Raw genomic sequence first — 16,609 nt, 5'->3', positions numbered from 1 at the left:
GTCAAAAATGAGATGAGCATGAAACGGTCTGAAAAATAGGAGGAGAATGAAACGGTGTTGAAAAACTTGAAGACCCTGAAAAGCTGTGAAAAATATGAAGAGCTTCAAAAGGTGTGAAAAATATGAAGAGCTTCCAAAGGTGTCAAAAATATGAGGAGCATGAAAAGGTCAGAAAAAGAGGAGGAGCATGAGTGGAGTTGAAAAACATGAAGAGACTGAAAAGCTGTGAAAAATATGAAGAGCTTCAAAAGGTGTCAAAAATATGAGGAGCTTGAAACGGTCTGAAAAATACGAGGAGCATGAAGCAGTGTTCAAAAACATGAAGAGTCTGAAAAGGTGTGAAAAATATGAAGAGCTTCAAAACGTGTGAAATACATGAGGAGCATGAAAAGGTCTGAAAAATAGGAGTAGCGTGAAGAGGTGTTCAAAAACATGAAGAGGCTGATAAGGTGTGAAAAACATGAAGAGCTTCAAAAAGTTTGAAAAATAGGAGGAGCATGAAGCGGTGTTAAAAAACATGAAGAGCCTAAAAAAGTGTGAAAAATATGAAGAGCTTATAAAATGGTCAAAAATATGAGGAGCATGAAACGGTCTGAAAAACAGGAAGAGCATGAAACGGTGATCAAAAACATGAAGAGCCTGAAAACGTGTGAAAAATATGAAGAGCTTCAAACGGTGTGAAAAATATGAGGAGCATGAAACAGACTGAAAAAGATGAGGAGCATGAAGTCGTGTTCAAAAACATGTGCAGCCTGAAAAGCTGTGAAAAACACGACGAGCTTCAAAAGGTGTCAAAAATATGAGGAGCGTGTAACAATCTGAAAAATAGGAGAGGCATGATGCAGTGTTGTAAAACATGAAGAGCATGAAAAGGTGTGAAAAATATGAAGAGCTTCAGAAGGTGTGAAAAATATGAGGAGCATGAAGCAGTCTGAAAAATAGGAGGAGCATGAAAAGGTGTTGAAAAACATGAAGAGCCTGAAAAGTTGTGAAAAATTGGAAGAGATTCATTATGTGTGAAATACATGAGGAGAATGAAACGGTCTGTAAAATAGGAGGAGCATGAAGCGGTGTTCAAAAACATGAAGACCCTGGAAAGGTGTGAAAAATAAGAAGAACTTCAAAAGATGTGAAAAATATGAGGAGCATGAAAAGGTCTGAAAAACAGGAGCAGCATGAAGCGGTGTTTAAAAACATGAAGAGCCTGAAAAGGTGTGAAAAATATGAAGAACTTCAAAACGTGTCAAAAATATGAGGAGCATGAAACGGTCTGAAAAATAGGAGGAGCAAAAAGCGGTGTTGAAAAACATGAAGAGTCTGAAAAGGTGTGAGAAATATGAAGAGCTTCAAAAGGTGTGAAAAATATGAAGAGCTTCAAAAGGAGTGAAGAATATGAAGAGCTTCAAAAGGTGTCAAAAATGAGATGAGCATGAAACGGTCTGAAAAATAGGAGGAGCATGAAGCGGTGTTGAAAAACATGACGAGCCTGAAAAGGTGTGAAAAATATGAAGAGCTTCAAAAGGTGTGAAAAATATGAGGAGCATGAAGCGGTGTTCAAAACCCTGAAGAGCCTGAAAAGGTGTGAAAAATAGGAAGAGCTTCAAAAGGTGTGAAAAATATGAAGAGCTTCAAAAGGTGTAAAAATGAGATGAGCATGATACGGTCTGAAAAATAGGAGGGGCATTAAGTGGTGTTGAAAAACATGAAGAGCCTGAAAAGCTGTGAAAAATATGAAGAGCTTCAAAAGGTGTGAAATACTTGAGGAGCATGAAACGGTCTGAATAATAGGAAGATCATGAAGCGTTGTTGAAAAACATGAACAGCCTGAAAAGGTGTGAAATATATGAAGAGATTCAAAAGGTTTAAAATATATGAGGAGCATGAAACGGTTTGAAAAATAGGAGGAGCACGAAACGGTGTTGAAAAACATGAAGAAACTGAAAGGTGTCGAAAATATGAAGAGCTTCAAAATGTGTCAAAAATATGAGGAGCATGAAACGATCTGAATAATCGGAGGAGCATGAAAGCGTGTTGAAAAACATGAAGAGCCTGAAAAGGTGTGAAAAACATGAAGAGCTTCAAAAGTTTGAAAAATAGGAGGAGCATGAAGCGGTGTTGAAAAACATGAAGAGCCTGAAAAGGTGTGAAATATATGAAGAGCTTCAAAAGGTGTAAAAAATATGAGGAGTTTGAAACGGTCTGAAAAATAAGAGGATCTGGTTTCCTCAGTGTGTATGCCCAGAAGTGGAATTGCTGGGTCATATGGCAGTTCTATTTCCAGTTTTTTAAGAAATCTCTACACCGTTTTCCATAGCGGCTGTACTAGTGTGCATTCCCACCAACAGTATAAGAGGGTTCCCTTTTCTCCACTCCCTCTCCAGCATTTATTGCTTGTAGACTTTTGGATAGCAGCCATCCTGACTGGCATGTAATGGTACATCATTGTGGTTTTGATTTGCATTTCTCTAATAATGAGTGATGTTGAGCATCTTTTCATGTGTTTGTTATCCATCTGTATGTCTTCTTTGGAGAAATGTCTGTTTAGTTCTTTGGCTCATTTTTTATTGGGTCATTTATTTTTCTGGAATTGAGCTGCAGGATTTGCTTGTATATTTTTGAGATTAATCCTTTGTCTGTTTCTTCATTTGCTATTATTTTCTCCCAATCTGAGGGCTGTCTTTTCACCTTACTTATAGTTTCCTTTGCAGTGCAAAAGCTTTTAAGTTTCATTAGGTCCCATTTGTTTAGTTTTGCTTTTATTTCCAATATTCTGGGAGGTGGGTCATAGAGGATCTTGCTTTGATTTATGTCGGAGAGTGTTTTGCCTATCTTCTCCTCTAGGAGTTTTATAGTTTCTGGTCTTACATTTAGATCTTTAATCCATTTTGAGTTTATTTTTGTGTATGGTGTTAGAAAGTGTTCTATTTTCATTCTTTTACAAGTGGTTGACCAGTTTTCCCAGCACCACTTGTTAAAGAGGTTGTCTTTTTTCCATTGCATATCCTTGCCTCCTTTGTCAAAGATAAGGTGTCCATAGGTTCGTCTGAAAGAGACACGTGCACCCCAATGTTCATCGCAGCACTGTTTATAATAGCCAGGACATGGAAGCAACCTAGATGCCCGTCAGCAGATGAATGGATAAGAAAGCTGTGGTACATATACACCATGGAATATTACTCAGCCATTAAAAAGAATTCATTTGAATCAGTCCTAATGAGATGGATGAAGCTGGAGCCCATTATACAGAGTGAAGTAAGCCAGAAAGATAAAGAACATTACAGCATACTGACACATGTATATGGAATTTAGAAAGGTGACAACGATAACCTTATATGCAGAACAGAAAAAGAGACACAGAAATACAGAACAGACTTTTAAACTTTGTGGGAGAATGTGAGGGTGGGATATTTCAAAAGAACAGCATGTATGCTATCTATGGTGAAACAGATCACCAGCCCAGGTAGGATGCACGAGACAAGTGCTCCGGCTTGGTGCACTGGGAAGACCCAGAGGAATCGGGTGGAGAGGGAGGTGGGAGGGGGAATCGGGACTGGGAATACATGTAAATCCATGGCTGATTCATATCAAGGTATGACAAAACCCACTGGAAAAAAAAAATAAAAATAATAAAAAAAATTAAAAAAAAATAACAATAAAAAAAAAATAAGAGGAGCCTGAAACGGTCTGAAAAATAGGAGGAGCATGAAGTGGTGTTGAAAACCATGAAGAGCCTGTAAGGTGTGAAAAATATGAAGAACTTCAAAAGGTGTCAAAAATATAAGGAGCATGAAATGGCCTGAAAAATAGGAGGAGCATGAAGTGGTGTTGAAAAACGTGAAGAGCCTGAAAAGGTGTGAAAAATATGAAGAACTTCAAAAGGTGTCAAAAATATGAGCAGCATGAAACAGTCTGAAAAACAGGAGGAACATGAAACGGTGTTCAAAAACATGAACTGCCTGGAGAAGTGTGAAAAATATGAAGAGCTCCAAAAGGTGTCAAAAATATGAGGAGCATGAAACGGTCTGAAAAAAAGGAGGAGCATGAAGCGGTGTTGAAAAACATGAAGAGCCTGAAAAGGTGTGAATAATATGAAGAGCTTCAAAAGGTGTCAAAAATATGAGGAGCATGAAACCGTCTGAAAAATAGTAGGAGCATGAAGCGGTGTTGAAAACATGAAGAGCCTGAAAAGGTGTGAAAAATATGAAGAACTTCAAAAGGTGTCAAAAATATGAGGAGCATGAAACGGTCTGAAAAATAGGAGGAGCATGAAGTGGTGTTGAGAAACATGAAGAGCCTGAAAAAGTTGTGAAACATATGAGGAGAATGAAACGGTCTGAAAAATAGGAGGAGCATGAAGTGGTGTAGAAAAACATGAAGACCCTGAAAAAATGTGAAAAATATGAAGAGCTTCAAAAGGTGTCAAAAATATGAGGAGCTTGAAACGGTCTGAAATATAGAAGGAGCGTGAAAAGGTGTTAAAACATGAAGAGCTTAAAAAGGTGTGAAACATATGAGGAGCATGAAAAGGTCTGAAAAACAGGAGCAGCATGAAGCGGTGTTTAAAAACATGAAGAGCCTGAAAAGGTGTGAAAAATATGAAGAACTTCAAAACGTGTCAAAAATATGAGGAGCATGAAACGGTCTGAAAAAGAGGAGGAGCAAAAAGCGGTGTTGAAAAACATGAAGAGTCTGAAAAGGTGTGAGAAATATGAAGAGCTTCAAAAGGTGTGAAAAATATGAAGAGCTTCAAAAGGAGTGAAGAATATGAAGAGCTTCAAAAGGTGTCAAAAATGAGATGAGCATGAAACGGTCTGAAAAATAGGAGGAGCATGAAGCGGTGTTGAAAAACATGAAGAGCCTGAAAAGGTGTGAAAAATATGAAGAGCTTCAAAAGGTGTGAAAAATATGAGGAGCATGAAGCGGTGTTCAAAACCCTGAAGAGCCTGAAAAGGTGTGAAAAATAGGAAGAGCTTCAAAAGGTGTGAAAAATATGAAGAGCTTCAAAAGGTGTAAAAATGAGATGAGCATGATACGGTCTGAAAAATAGGAGGGGCATTAAGTGGTGTTGAAAAACATGAAGAGCCTGAAAAGCTGTGAAAAATATGAAGAGCTTCAAAAGGTGTGAAATACTTGAGGAGCATGAAACGGTCTGAATAATAGGAAGATCATGAAGCGTTGTTGAAAAACATGAACAGCCTGAAAAGGTGTGAAATATATGAAGAGATTCAAAAGGTTTAAAATATGTGAGGAGCATGAAACGGTTTGAAAAATAGGAGGAGCACGAAACGGTGTTGAAAAACATGAAGAAACTGAAAGGTGTCGAAAATATGAAGAGCTTCAAAATGTGTCAAAAATATGAGGAGCATGAAACGATCTGAATAATCGGAGGAGCATGAAAGCGTGTTGAAAAACATGAAGAGCCTGAAAAGGTGTGAAAAACATGAAGAGCTTCAAAAGTTTGAAAAATAGGAGGAGCATGAAGCGGTGTTGAAAAACATGAAGAGCCTGAAAAGGTGTGAAATATATGAAGAGCTTCAAAAGGTGTAAAAAATATGAGGAGTTTGAAACGGTCTGAAAAATAAGAGGATCTGGTTTCCTCAGTGTGTATGCCCAGAAGTGGAATTGCTGGGTCATATGGCAGTTCTATTTCCAGTTTTTTAAGAAATCTCTACACCGTTTTCCATAGCGGCTGTACTAGTGTGCATTCCCACCAACAGTATAAGAGGGTTCCCTTTTCTCCACTCCCTCTCCAGCATTTATTGCTTGTAGACTTTTGGATAGCAGCCATCCTGACTGGCATGTAATGGTACCTCATTGTGGTTTTGATTTGCATTTCTCTAATAATGAGTGATGTTGAGCATCTTTTCATGTGTTTGTTATCCATCTGTATGTCTTCTTTGGAGAAATGTCTGTTTAGTTCTTTGGCTCATTTTTTATTGGGTCATTTATTTTTCTGGAATTGAGCTGCAGGATTTGCTTGTATATTTTTGAGATTAATCCTTTGTCTGTTTCTTCATTTGCTATTATTTTCTCCCAATCTGAGGGCTGTCTTTTCACCTTACTTATAGTTTCCTTTGCAGTGCAAAAGCTTTTAAGTTTCATTAGGTCCCATTTGTTTAGTTTTGCTTTTATTTCCAATATTCTGGGAGGTGGGTCATAGAGGATCTTGCTTTGATTTATGTCGGAGAGTGTTTTGCCTATCTTCTCCTCTAGGAGTTTTATAGTTTCTGGTCTTACATTTAGATCTTTAATCCATTTTGAGTTTATTTTTGTGTATGGTGTTAGAAAGTGTTCTATTTTCATTCTTTTACAAGTGGTTGACCAGTTTTCCCAGCACCACTTGTTAAAGAGGTTGTCTTTTTTCCATTGCATATCCTTGCCTCCTTTGTCAAAGATAAGGTGTCCATAGGTTCGTCTGAAAGAGACACGTGCACCCCAATGTTCATCGCAGCACTGTTTATAATAGCCAGGACATGGAAGCAACCTAGATGCCCGTCAGCAGATGAATGGATAAGAAAGCTGTGGTACATATACACCATGGAATATTACTCAGCCATTAAAAAGAATTCATTTGAATCAGTCCTAATGAGATGGATGAAGCTGGAGCCCATTATACAGAGTGAAGTAAGCCAGAAAGATAAAGAACATTACAGCATACTGACACATGTATATGGAATTTAGAAAGGTGACAACGATAACCTTATATGCAGAACAGAAAAAGAGACACAGAAATACAGAACAGACTTTTAAACTTTGTGGGAGAATGTGAGGGTGGGATATTTCAAAAGAACAGCATGTATGCTATCTATGGTGAAACAGATCACCAGCCCAGGTAGGATGCACGAGACAAGTGCTCCGGCTTGGTGCACTGGGAAGACCCAGAGGAATCGGGTGGAGAGGGAGGTGGGAGGGGGAATCGGGACTGGGAATACATGTAAATCCATGGCTGATTCATATCAAGGTATGACAAAACACACTGGAAAAAAAAAATAAAAATAATAAAAAAAATTAAAAAAAAATAACAATAAAAAAAAAAATAAGAGGAGCCTGAAACGGTCTGAAAAATAGGAGGAGCATGAAGTGGTGTTGAAAACCATGAAGAGCCTGTAAGGTGTGAAAAATATGAAGAACTTCAAAAGGTGTCAAAAATATAAGGAGCATGAAATGGCCTGAAAAATAGGAGGAGCATGAAGTGGTGTTGAAAAACGTGAAGAGCCTGAAAAGGTGTGAAAAATATGAAGAACTTCAAAAGGTGTCAAAAATATGAGCAGCATGAAACAGTCTGAAAAACAGGAGGAACATGAAACGGTGTTCAAAAACATGAACTGCCTGGAGAAGTGTGAAAAATATGAAGAGCTTCAAAAGGTGTCAAAAATATGAGGAGCATGAAACGGTCTGAAAAAAAGGAGGAGCATGAAGCGGTGTTGAAAAACATGAAGAGCCTGAAAAGGTGTGAATAATATGAAGAGCTTCAAAAGGTGTCAAAAATATGAGGAGCATGAAACCGTCTGAAAAATAGTAGGAGCATGAAGCGGTGTTGAAAACATGAAGAGCCTGAAAAGGTGTGAAAAATATGAAGAACTTCAAAAGGTGTCAAAAATATGAGGAGCATGAAACGGTCTGAAAAATAGGAGGAGCATGAAGTGGTGTTGAGAAACATGAAGAGCCTGAAAAAGTTGTGAAACATATGAGGAGAATGAAACGGTCTGAAAAATAGGAGGAGCATGAAGTGGTGTAGAAAAACATGAAGACCCTGAAAAAATGTGAAAAATATGAAGAGCTTCAAAAGGTGTCAAAAATATGAGGAGCTTGAAACGGTCTGAAATATAGAAGGAGCGTGAAAAGGTGTTAAAACATGAAGAGCTTAAAAAGGTGTGAAACATATGAGGAGCATGAAAAGGTCTGAAAAACAGGAGCAGCATGAAGCGGTGTTGAAAAACATGAAAAGCCTGAAAAGGTGTGAAAAATATGAAGAGCTTCAAAAGGTGACAAAAATATGAGGAGCATGAAAAGCTCTGAAAAATAGGAGGAGCATGAAGTGGTGTAGAAACACATGAAGAGCCTGAAAAGGTGTGAAATCTATGGAGAGCTTCAAAAGGTGTCAAAAATATGAGGAGCATGAAACGGTCTCAAATAAAGGAGGAGCATGAAGTTGTGTTGAAAAATATGAAGATCCTGAAAAGGTGTGAAAAATATGAAGAGCTTCAAAAGGTGTCAAAAATATGAGGAGCATGAAACGGTCTGAAAAATAGGAGGAGCATTAATCGGTGTTCAAAAATATGAAGAGCCTGGAAAGCTGTGAAAAATATGAAGAGCTTCAAAAGGTGTCAAAAATATGAGGAGCATGAAACGATCTGAAAAATAGGAGGAGCATTAAGTGGTGTTGAAATACATGAAGAGCCTGAAAAAGGTGTGAAACATATGAGGAGCCTGAAACGGTCTGAAAGAGAGGAGGAGCATGAAAAGGTGTTGAAAAACATGAGGAGCATGGAAAGATGTGAAAAATATGAAGAGCTTCAAAAGGTGTCAAAAATATGAGGAGCATGAATCTGTCTGAAAAATAGGAGGAACATGAATCGGTGTTGAAAATCATGAAGAGCCTGAAAAAGTGTGAAGAATAAGAAGAGCTTCAAAAGGTGTCAAAAATATGAGGAGCATGAAACGATCTAAAAATTAGGAGGAGCATGAAACCGTGTTGAAAAATATGAAGACCATGAAAGGGTGTGAAAAACATGAAGAGCTTCAAAAGGTGTCAAAAATATGAGGAGCATGAAACGGTCTGAAAAATAGGAGGAACATGAAACGGTTTGACAAATAGGAGGAGCATGAAACGGTGTTGAAAAACATGAAGAACCTGAAAGGTGTCGAAAATATGAAGAGCTTCAAAATGTGTCAAAAATATGAGGAGCATGAAACGGTTTGAAAAATAGGAGGAGCATGAAACGGTGTTGAAAAACATGAAGAACCTGAAAGGTGTCGAAAATATGAAGAGCTTCAAAATGTGTCAAAAATATGAGGAGCATGAAACGATCTGAATAATCGGAGGAGCATGAAAGCGTGTTGAAAAACATGAAGAGCACGGAAAGGTGTGAAAAATATGAAGAGCTTCAAAAGGTGTCAAAAATATGAGGACCATGAAACGGTCTGAAAAATAGGAGGAGCATGAAGCGGTGTTGAAAAACATGAAGAGCCTGAAAAGGTGTGAAATATATGAAGAGCTTCAAAAGGTGTAAAAAATATGAGGAGTTTGAAACGGTCTGAAAAATAAGAGGATCTGGTTTCCTCAGTGTGTATGCCCAGAAGTGGAATTGCTGGGTCATATGGCAGTTCTATTTCCAGTTTTTTAAGAAATCTCTACACCGTTTTCCATAGCGGCTGTACTAGTGTGCATTCCCACCAACAGTATAAGAGGGTTCCCTTTTCTCCACTCCCTCTCCAGCATTTATTGCTTGTAGACTTTTGGATAGCAGCCATCCTGACTGGCATGTAATGGTACCTCATTGTGGTTTTGATTTGCATTTCTCTAATAATGAGTGATGTTGAGCATCTTTTCATGTGTTTGTTATCCATCTGTATGTCTTCTTTGGAGAAATGTCTGTTTAGTTCTTTGGCTCATTTTGTATTGGGTCATTTATTTTTCTGGAATTGAGCTGCAGGATTTGCTTGTATATTTTTGAGATTAATCCTTTGTCTGTTTCTTCATTTGCTATTATTTTCTCCCAATCTGAGGGCTGTCTTTTCACCTTACTTATAGTTTCCTTTGTAGTGCAAAAGCTTTTAAGTTTCATTAGGTCCCATTTGTTTAGTTTTGCTTTTATTTCCAATATTCTGGGAGGTGGGTCATAGAGGATCTTGCTTTGATTTATGTCGGAGAGTGTTTTGCCTATCTTCTCCTCTAGGAGTTTTATAGTTTCTGGTCTTACATTTAGATCTTTAATCCATTTTGAGTTTATTTTTGTGTATGGTGTTAGAAAGTGTTCTATTTTCATTCTTTTACAAGTGGTTGACCAGTTTTCCCAGCACCACTTGTTAAAGAGGTTGTCTTTTTTCCATTGTATATCCTTGCCTCCTTTGTCAAAGATAAGGTGTCCATATGTTCGTCTGAAAGAGACACGTGCACCCCAATGTTCATCGCAGCACTGTTTATAATAGCCAGGACGTGGAAGCAACCTAGATGCCCGTCAGCAGATGAATGGATAAGAAAGCTGTGGTACATATACACCATGGAATATTACTCAGCCATTAAAAAGAATTCATTTGAATCAGTCCTAATGAGATAGATGAAGCTGGAGCCCATTATACAGAGTGAAGTAAGCCAGAAAGATAAAGAACATTACAGCATACTGACACATGTATATGGAATTTAGAAAGGTGACAACGATAACCCTATATGCAGAACAGAAAAAGAGACACAGAAATACAGAACAGACTTTTAAACTTTGTGGGAGAATGTGAGGGTGGGATATTTCAAAAGAACAGCATGTATGCTATCTATGGTGAAACAGATCACCAGCCCAGGTAGGATGCACGAGACAAGTGCTCCAGCTTGGTGCACTGGGAAGACCCAGAGGAATCGGGTGGAGAGGGAGGTGGGAGGGGGAATCGGGACTGGGAATACATGTAAATCCATGGCTGATTCATATCAATGTATGACAAAACCGACTGGGAAAAAAAATAAACATAATTAAAAAAAATTTAAAAAAATAATAATAAAAAAAAATAAGAGGAGCATGAAACGGTGTTCAAAAACATGAAGAGCCTGAAAAGGTGTGGAAATTATGAAGAGCTTCAAAAGGTGTCAAATATATGAGGAGCATAAAACGGTTTGAAAAAAAGGAGGAGCAGGAAATGGTGTTGAAAAACATGAAGAGCCTAAAAAGGTGTGAAAAATATGAAGAGCTTCAAAAGGTTTCAAAAATATGAGAGGCATGAACGGTCTGAAATATAGGGGGAGCATGAAGCGGTGTAGAAAAACATGAAGAGCCTGAAAAGGTGTGGAAATTATGAAGAGCTTCAAAAGGTGTCAAATATATGAGGAGCATAAAACGGTCTGAAAAAAAAGGAGGAGCATGAAATGGTGTTGAAAAACATGAAGAGCCTGAAAAGGTGTGATAAATATGAAGAATTTGAAAACGTGTCAAAAAGATGAGGAGCATGAAACGGTCTGAAAAATAGGAGGAGCATGAAGCGGTGTTGAAAAATATGAAGAGCCTGAAAAGGTGTGAAAAATCTGAAGAGCTTCAAAAGGTGTCAAATATATGAGGAGCATGAAACGGTCTGAAAATTAGGAGGAGCATGAAGTCGTGTTGAAAATCATGAAGAGCCTGTAAGGTGTGAAAAATATGAAGAACTTCAAAAGGTGTCAAAAATATAAGGAGCATGAAACGGCCTGAAAAATAGGAGGAGCATGAAGTGGTGTTGAAAAACGTGAAGAGCCTGAAAAGGTGTGAAAAATATGAAGAACTTCAAAAGGTGTCAAAAATATGAGCAGCATGAAACGGTCTGAAAAACAGGAGGAGCATGAAACGGTGTTCAAAAACATGAAGAGCCTGGAGAAGTGTGAAAAATATGAAGAGCTTCAAAAGGCGTCAAAAATATGAGGAGCATGAAACGGTCTGAAAAAAAGGAGGAGCATGAAGTGGTGTTGAAAAACATGAAGAGCCTGGAAAGGTGTGAATAATATGAAGAGCTTCAAAAAGTGTCAAAAATATGAGGAGCATGAAACGGTCTGATAAATAGGAGGAGCATGAAGTGGTGTAGAAAAACATGAAGACCCTGAAAAAGTGTGAAAAATATGAAGAGCTTCAAAAGGTGTCAAAAATATGAGGACCATGAAACGGTCTGAAAAATATGAGGAGCAAGAAACTGTTTTCAAAAACATGAAGAGCCTCAAAAGATGTGAAAAGTAGGAAGAGCTTCAAACTGTGTCAAAAATATGATGAGCATGAAACGGTCTGAAAAATAGGAGGAGCAGGATGTGGTGTTGAAAAACATGAAGAGCCTGAAAAAGGTGTGAAACATATGAGGAGCATGAAACGGTCTGAAAAATAGGAGGCGCATGAGACGGTGTTGAAATCCATGAAAAGCCTGAAAAGGTGTGAAAAATATGAAGAGCTTCAAAGGATGTCAAAAATATGAGGAGCATGAAAATGTCTGAAAAATAGGAAGAGAATGAAGCGGTGTAGAAAAACATGAAAAGCCTGAAAAGGTGTGAAAAATATGAAGAACTTCAAAAGGTGTCAAAAATATGAGGAGCATGAAAAGGTCTGAAAAATAGGAGGAGCATGAAGTGGTGTTGAGAAACATGAAGAGCCTGAAAAAGTTGTGAAACATATGAGGAGAATGAAACGGTCTGAAAAATAGGAGGAGCATGAAGTGGTGTAGAAAAACATGAAGACCCTGAAAAAATGTGAAAAATATGAAGAGCTTCAAAAGGTGTCAAAAATATGAGGAGCAAGAAACGGTCTGAAAAATAGGAGGAGCATTAATCGGTGTTCAAAAATATGAAGAGCCTGGAAAGCTGTGAAAAATATGAAGAGCTTCAAAAGGTGTCAAAAATATGAGGAGCATGAAACGATCTGAAAAATAGGAGGAGCATGAAGTGGTGTTGAAATACATGAAGAGCCTGAAAAAGGTGTGAAACATATGAGGAGCCTGAAACGGTCTGAAAGAGAGGAGGAGCATGAAACAGTGTTTAAAAACATGAGGAGCATGGAAATGCCTGAAAAATATGAAGAGCTTCAAAAGGTGTCAAAAATATGAGGAGCATGAAACAGTCTGAAAAATAAGAGGAGCATGAATCGGTGTTGAAAATCATGAAGAGCCTGAAAAAGTGTGAAGAATAAGAAGAGCTTCAAAAGGTGTCAAAAATATGAGGAGCATGAAACGATCTGAAAATTAGGAGGAGCATGAAAACGTGTTGAAAAATATGAAGACCATGAAAGGGTGTGAAAAACATGAAGAGCTTCAAAAGTTGTCAAAAATATGAGGAGCATGAAACGGTCTGAAAAATAGGAGGAACATGAAACGGTTTGACAAATAGGAGGAGCATGAAACGGTGTTGAAAAACATGAAGAACCTGAAAGGTGTCGAAAATATGAAGAGCTTCAAAATGTGTCAAAAATATGAGGAGCATGAAACGGTTTGAAAAATAGGGGGAGCATGAAACGGTGTTGAAAAACATGAAGAACCTGAAAGGTGTCGAAAATATGAAGAGCTTCAAAATGTGTCAAAAATATGAGGAGCATGAAACGATCTGAATAATCGGAGGAGCATGAAAGCGTGTTGAAAAACATGAAGAGCACGGAAAGGTGTGAAAAATATGAAGAACTTCAAAAGGTGTCAAAATATGAGGAGCATGAAACAGTCTGAATAAAGGAGGAGAATGAAGCAGTGTTGAAAAACATGAAAAGCCTGAAAAGGTGTGAAAAATATGAAGAACTTCAAAAGGTGTCAAAATATGAGGAGCATGAAACGGTCTGAAAAATAGGAGGAGCATGAAGTGGTTGTTGAGAAACATGAAGAGTCTGAAAAAGTTGTGAAACATATGAGGAGAATGAAACAGTCTGAAAAATAGGAGGAGCATGAAGTGGTGTAGAAAAACATGAAGACCCTGATAAATGTGAAAAATATGAAGAGCTTCAAAAGGTGTCAAAAATATGAGGAGCTTGAAACGGTCTGAAATATAGGAGGAGCGTGAAAAGGCGTTAAAAAACATGAAGAGCTTAAAAAGGTGTGAAACATATGAGGAGCATGAAAAGGTCTGAAAAATAGTAGGAGCATGAAGCGGTGTTGAAAAACATGAAAAGCCTGAAAAGGTGTGAAAAATATGAAAAGCTTCAAAAGGTGACAAAAATATCAGGAGCATGAATAGCTCTGAAAAATAGGAGGAGCAAGAAGCGGTGTAGAAAAACATGAAGAGCCTGAAAAGGTGTGAAATCTATGGAGAGCTTCAAAAGGTGTCAAAAATATGAGGAGCATGAAACGGTCTCAAATAAAGGAGGAGCATGAAGTTGTGTTGAAAAATATGTAGAGCCTGAAAAGGTGTGAAAAATATGAAGAGCTTCAAAAGGTGTCAAAAATATGAGGAGCAAGAAACGGTCTGAAAAATAGGAGGAGCATTAATCGGTGTTCAAAAATATGAAGAGCCTGGAAAGCTGTGAAAAATATGAAGAGCTTCAAAAGGTGTCAAAAATATGAGGAGTAAGAAACGGTCTGAAAAATAGGAGGAGCATTAATCGGTGTTCAAAAATATGAAGAGCCTGGAAAGGTGTGAAAAATATGAAGAGCTTCAAAAGGTCTGAAAAATATGAGGAGCATGAAACGGTGTTCAAAAACATGAAAACCCTGAAAAGCTGTGAAATATATGAAGAGCTTCAAAAGGTGTCAATAATATGAGGAGCATGAAACGGTCTGAAAAATATGAGGAGCATGAAACGGTGTTCAAAAATATGAAAACCCTGAAAAGGTGTGAGATATATGAAGAGCTTCAAAAGATGTCAAAAAAGGAGGAGCATGAAGCGGTGTAGAAAAACATGAAGAGCCTGAAAAGGTGTGAAAAATATGAAGAGCTTCAAAAGTTGTCAAAAATATGAGGAGCATGACACGGTCAGAAATATAGGAGGAGCATGAAGTGGTGTTGAAAACATGAAGAACCTGAAAAGTTGTGAAAAATATGAAGAGCTTCAAAAGGTGTCAAATATATGAGGAGCATGAAACGGTCTGAAAATTAGGAGGAGGATGAAACGGTGTTCAAATCATGAAGAGCCTGAAATGTTTTGAAAAATGTGAAGAGCTTGAAAAGGTGTCAAAAATATGAGGGGCATGAAACTGTCTGAAAAATAGGAGGAGCATGAAACGTTGTTCAAAAACATGAAGAGCCTGAAAAGGTTTGAAAAATGTGAAGAGCTTGAAAAGGTGTCAAAAATATGACGGGCATGAAACGGTTTGAAAAAGAGGATGAGCAAGAAACGGTGTTGAAAAACATGAAGAGCCTGAAAATGTGTGAATAATATGAAGAGCTTCAAAAGGAGTCAAAATATGAGGCGCATGAAACGGTCTGAAAAATAGGAGGAGCATGAAACTATGTTGAAAACATGAAGAGCCTGAAAAGTTTTTAGAAATATGACGAGCTTCAAAAGATATCCAAAATATGAGGAGCATGAAACGGTTTGAAAAATAGAAGGAGCATGATGTGGTGTTGAAAACAAGAAGTGCATAAAATGTGTGAAAAATATGAAGAGCTTCAAAAGATATCAAATATATGAGGAGCATGTAACGGTCTGAAAATTAGGAGGAGCATGAGGTGGTGTTCAAAAACATGAAGAGCCTGAAAAGGTGTGAAAAATATGAAGAGCTTCAAAAGGTGTCAAAAATATGAGGAGCATGAAACCGTCTGAAAAATATGAGGAGAATAAAGCGGTGTTGAAAAACATGAAGAGCCTGAAAAGCTGTGAAAAATATGAAGAGCTTCAAAAGGTGTCAAAAATATGAGGAGCATGAAACGGACTGAAAAATAGGAGGAGCAGAAGCAAATTTGAAAAACATGAAGAGCCTGAAAAGGTGTGATAATTATGAAGCGCTTCAAAAGGTGTCAAAATTATGGGGAGCATTAAACGGTCTGAAAAATAGGAGGAGCATGAAAACTTGTTGTAAAATATGAAGAGCCTGAAAAGGTGTGAAAAATATGAAGAGCTTCAAAATGTGTGAAAAATATGAGGAGCATGAAACGGTTTAAAAAATAGGAGGAGCATGAAATGGTGTTCAAAAACATGAAGAGCATGAAAAGGTGTGAAAAATATGAAGAGCTTCAAAAGGTGACAAAAACATGAGGACCATGAAACGGTCTGAAAAATAGGAGGAGCATGAAGCGGTGTTGAAAAACATGAAGAGCCTGAAAAGGTGTGAAATATATGAAGAGCTTCAAAAGGTGTAAAAAATATGAGGAGCTTGAAACGGTCTGAAAAATAAGAGGATCTGGTTTCCTCAGTGTGTATGCCCAGAAGTGGGATTGCTGGGTCATATGGCAGTTCTATTTCCAGTTTTTTAAGAAATCTCCACACTGTTTTCCATAGCGGCTGTACTAGTGTGCATTCCCACCAACAGTGTAAGAGGGTTCCCTTTTCTCCACACCATCTCCAGCATTTATTGCTTGTAGACTTCTGGATAGCAGCCATCCTGACTGGCATATAATGGTACCTCATTGTGGTTTTGATTTGCATTTCTCTAATAATGAGTGATGTTGAGCATCTTTTCATGTGTTTGTTATCCATCTGTATGTCTTCTTTGGAGAAATGTCTGTTTAGTTCTTTGGCTCATTTTGTATTGGGTCATTTATTTTTCTGGAATTGAGCTGCAGGATTTGCTTGTATATTTTTGAGATTAATCCTTTGTCTGTTTCTTCATTTGCTATTATTTTCTCCCAATCTGAGGGCTGTCTTTTCACCTTACTTATAGTTTCCTTTGTAGTGCAAAAGCTTTTAAGTTTCATTAGGTCCCATTTGTTTAGTTTTGCTTTTATTTCCAATATTCTGGGAGGTGGGTCATAGAGGATCTTGCTTTGATTTATGTCGGAGAGTGTTTTGCCTATCTTCTCCTCTAGGAGTTTTAT

This window comes from Dama dama, chromosome 8 (genome assembly GCF_033118175.1).
Source record: "Dama dama isolate Ldn47 chromosome 8, ASM3311817v1, whole genome shotgun sequence".
Classification (NCBI taxonomy): domain Eukaryota; kingdom Metazoa; phylum Chordata; class Mammalia; order Artiodactyla; family Cervidae; genus Dama; species Dama dama.
The sequence above is the reverse complement of the archived record's forward strand: the minus strand, read 5'-3'. Positions refer to the sequence as shown.